The following is a 4,703-nucleotide window of genomic DNA, read 5'->3' on the forward strand; positions in this document are numbered from 1 at the left end:
GTTTTTTTTTTTTTTTTTTTTTTTTTTTTCAAGAGTGACATCAACACAGGTAGACAGCATTGGAAATTTTCCCCTCCAGCAGGACTGAACCTGCCATGTCCTTGAGCAATAACAGCCTTAATTAGAAATGATTTACCCAAGTGGGGAAGCTCTCCAGGGACAGACCTGCCTGAAGGTCAAAGGCAGCTAAGTCAACACCCCAGTGTCTAGGGACCAGGTCGTGAGCCAGGCACTACCTCCCTTCTGCCTGCACCCACTTCAAGAGATGTCACCTAGGAAGGAGGAGGTGACATCCCTGGAATCTGTGCCCCTCTACTCACCTCCAGGATCCAAGCTGCTGCCATCCCTTTGAACAGGCTCTACCCATAAAGGCCCACGGCAGCCAGGCCCTCTTTCAGTCAGGGCACAGGACACAGCAAGTTCTCACAATGACCTCAGGAATGACAGGCTGCACCTCCACCCCTGGTCACTGCCGCCTCCACGCCCCTCAGGTGCCTTCCCTTGGAAGCTCCCCCTACCCAGATGCTCTGCTCCCTTACCCTTATTTGGTAATCCTCCTGGGGACATCTGCCCAAACCTGGACACGGAAGAAGGAGGTGGTACTCCTGGCATCTAGTGGCCAGGGATCCTGCTGAAAATTCCAACCAAGCACAGGATGGTCCTCACAACCACAGCACCGCATGACCTGGCCCCAGATGTCAGTGAAGCTGAAGGAACTCCCACCGAGTTACAGCAGTTCCGCAAGGAAGCATCTGGCCAGGCAGGAAGCCAGCAGGGGCTCCCTCCCCAGGGTTCTGGCTCCCTCTGCAGCCCTGGGTATAGCCACCTGGTCGGTGCCCGCCCAGCCTGTCCTCTCAGGCCTCCACACCGGACAGGCACCTCTGGCTCGGGCAGCTGGCCCGCTGAGCTGAGCCTGCCTCCACCTGCCCTGCCTCCACGCCCCTAGCCTTCCGGACAGGAAGGCGAGTCACTACCAATTCGGAAGGGAAGCGTGTGTTTGGAGGCTGGGGGTGACTTGGGGGCAGGAAATGGGAAATCAGACAATGGTACCAGGAAGGAAGGCGGAAGCCCAGGGGCCAAAGCCAAATGGAGGTAGTGTCAAGAGGCATTCACAACTCCAAGGAGAAACCGGCCATCCTGGGACTAACAAGGAAACTGAGACACAAGCAGTCCAGCTCACAGGGACCTCAAACCCTGTCTGCTCCCTCACCCCAGGCATGGAGGTGGCAGTGCCAGGTATTGGGCCTGTCACTCCTGAGCACACAGCCTGGTCACCAAGCCTGTCACACCTGGCCTGTGGCCCCTGGCTCTCCCTTTTTGTTTCTACTTTCACTTAGCAAGTATTTCCTGAGAACTGATCAGAAAAATCTGATCACGACATTGTCCGCTCAGATCCTCCCTGACCTCAGAAGAGAGCCCAGATTGCCTGCCTGTGCAGGCTCCTTCCTGCCCTCCCAGTGGGCCCCGCTCTGACCGTGCCCCCATCCCCAGGGTTCTTCCCTGACTGTCTCACTCATGGCCGGTTCCTTCCTGTAACCCTGGACCTCCCTCCTCCTAAGGTCCCTCTCTAGTCTGCCTCCCAGACCCTGTCTCCGCGCCCTTCTTCCCACACTGACCACCACCTTGCCCTATTTCCGTTATTTCCTAGGGCTCTGGGCAGCCAAAAACTCTCTTGGGGCTTGGTTGTGTTTCCCTGGCTGCTGTCTCCTCCCCAAGAACTCCAAGAGTAAGAGGAAGGCACCGTCCACCCTGCCTACAATGATACCCGTCACAGCGCACAGTAGGTGCTCAAAGTGGCAGCTGATGTTCCAAGCCCAGGGTGCAGTGACCAGTTAGAGGGCTCTCACAGGGCACCCCAGCTGGGAGCCAGGCCCCTCAGCCCAGGCCACTTCAGGACCTGGTGCAAAAGCCCCAAGGCCACTCCTCAGTCTGCAAGGAAGGACAGGTTGCGGCTCCAGCACTGGGCAGGAAAGGTGTACCAGCGGCCTCCAGCAGGGCCGGGCCCACACAGGGCAGCTGCCTCCACACGCTGGGGAGGACAGGGAGGCAAAGCCCAGATCACTGAGGATGGCCGAGCCCCAGACCCCTGCTGCTCCTCTCTTGGCCTTCCATGCCTTGAGCCTACAGTGGTCCCCAGAACCAATGAGCCCTCACCCTGACCCCACAAAGCCCGTGGGACATGGCAGGATAAAAATGGTCATAGCTCAGGCAAGGGAGATGCCCAGGACGGCTCGTGGGCCATCTCGGGACAATCGCCACACCACTCACACTCATCTCACACACCCCCACCATCCTGCGGCTGACTCTGCTTGTTGTACGCCTCGGGTTGTTGATGAAGAAACTGAGGCACACCGCATTCAAGAGGCCTGCCCAAGAGTAAAGCGCTAAGAAGCAGAATATGAACCCAGAAGAGGGACCCAAAGAGCACAGGAGGGTCTAGAAATGCAGAGGGCCAGCCCAGCCAGCCCAGATCTGTCCCAGCCAGGGCCAAACAGCTCTGGCACTAGGGAACATCCCCTCCCCAGCCGCCCCAAAGCCAGCCGGCTCCCACCAGCGTGCAGAGGCAACCTCATCTGGGCCACACCCTCCTGCACCTGTGTCTGACCCTGGGACCCTGCCCAGAGCTCCTGGAAAAGCCCAGGCTCTCCAGTCTGCAGCCCTCCTGCCCACAAAAGCCCTCACAGGAAGTCAGCAGGAGCACAGGACACTCATGTCCCCCCCGGCAGAACCGGAACAAATTCCAGGGGAGCTCTGGGGCCTCTCACTGCCGCTTAGGCTGCAGTGGTACAGGAACTGCTGTGCTCAGTTCCCAAGGCTCAGAGAGCAGGGTGCACACAGGGGCTGAGGCCCAGCAAGTCCAGTGAGGGTAGGGGTCTCCTATGCTCTCACTCTGCCCCCCAGGCCACATCTCTCCTCTAGGTCTTCCCGTGTGAGGAGGGGACTTTGGTGGCCCTGCATGTTCATGGGATCCTGCAATAAAGCTTTACCTGCACAGCCCACAGCAGGCAGGGAAGTCCCACCTCTTCCCACCACACTGCCCTAGCGGCCCAGGGTCCTCACTGTGCAAAGTGGAAATGCATCCCGACCTCACCTCCTAGCCCTGCCCAATGTCCCAAACAGCCCCTTCCGCAGGGACATGTTGCCTGCCTCCACGCTTAACTGGGCACATCACGAGTGCTGCCAAGCTCCGCTGGGCACCAGCTTGCCAGCCCCACCTGCAGCTTCCTCCTCCTGGGGTTTCTCAAGGGAAGCCAGGGGGGCTGCCCTGCTTACAGGGGAGCCAACCCTCAGGGACTTCCAGCACTGCCCCCAGGGCTGAGCCAGGCACTCACTCCAGAAGCCACCCAACCAGGCCCTGCTTCTTCAGGGACTCCAGTTCAAAACACAGAAACATTTCCTGCCTCAGGTTGTAAATAAGTAAACAGGACTGTAGAGCAAAGTGGGCACTGCTGAACAATCAGGATGAGGGATGTGCCCAGCCCCAGCAGGCACTGGGACACAAGGACGCACCACACAAGGTCCCTGCCCTCCAAGAGCCTGGGCTAAGAACAGCAGGGGCGCCGACGGGACTGTGCCCAGCTCTGCAGTGAGCTGGTGCCGTCTCACCCCCCACCTCTTCCCCAGAGGAGAAACTCCCTCCAGAAGCCCCCAGCTTCCCCACACAGAAGAGGAAGCTGGAGTCCGCAGAGCTCCCGGACTGCCCCAAGGTCAGTCAGGGTCTCCTGCCGACCTGCCTGAGGCTGCTGCCTGCACTCAGAGACGGGCTGAACATTCTCACAGGCTGCTCCAGGGTCAAAACACTTGGCCAAACAACTTCCGTAGTAACAGCAGATGCTACAAAAGTTGGTGCTGATTACCGTGTGCCAGACACATCACTGAGCAACTCACAGAGATGCCTCCGAGATTTCTGCCTCCAAACTAGCCCAGAGTTAGCAGAGCTCTTCTCGCTTGGCAGATAAAGACAGGCTCCGAGAAGTTAAGGCAATCGCCCAAGGTCATACAGCTAAAATGTAGATGTGCAAGAATTCATATTCAAACGCAGGCGGCCTGGATCCCTTTCGAGCCGACTCTAAATTGTCCCATCCCTGACCCCCGCCCCCTCCCCCAGGCTTGGCCCCAGAGGGACCAGCTCCGTGACCTGTGCCAGGACTCACGCGCTGCTGGGGACTCGGGAATGACAAGCGTCCGGGTAGCTCCCGCTTGCGGAGCGCGGGCGGGGAGCAGGCACGGCGCCAGGCTCGCTCCACGCACCCTCTCATTTAATCCGCCAGGCGACGCCGCGTCTCCCCCACTCTATGGAGGAGTAAGGCGAGGCTCCGGGGAAGCTGAGGCTCGGGCAGGGGGCGACAGCTGGAGAGGAAGCGACAGCTGGAGCGGCAACTCCAGTCGGCCCGACTGGGGGTGGGGGAGGGGACGGGGAACGCGAGACCCAGTCCTGCCCGCGCCGCGCAGTCACTGCCCACCAGGGCCAGCTCCACACGCGGCGGCTCAGCCTCAGCTTCCCCACCCAGGAAATGGGCGCCAGACGCTGCCTGGACCCCCGCCCCCAGAGCCCTCCTGATCACACGGAGGGCTACAAAAAGCCCCATCTGTTCCCTACATTTTGAAAAATGTTGAAGTGTCTCAGGGAGTCCGGCGGGTCGCACAGGGCGCAGAACTGTGAGCAGCGGCCGGGAGACTCGCAAAGGTTGGCGGGGGGGCGC

Source organism: Fukomys damarensis, unplaced genomic scaffold, assembly GCF_012274545.1.
Source record: "Fukomys damarensis isolate Sample0158 unplaced genomic scaffold, DMR_v1.0_HiC HiC_scaffold_34, whole genome shotgun sequence".
Taxonomy (NCBI): domain Eukaryota; kingdom Metazoa; phylum Chordata; class Mammalia; order Rodentia; family Bathyergidae; genus Fukomys; species Fukomys damarensis.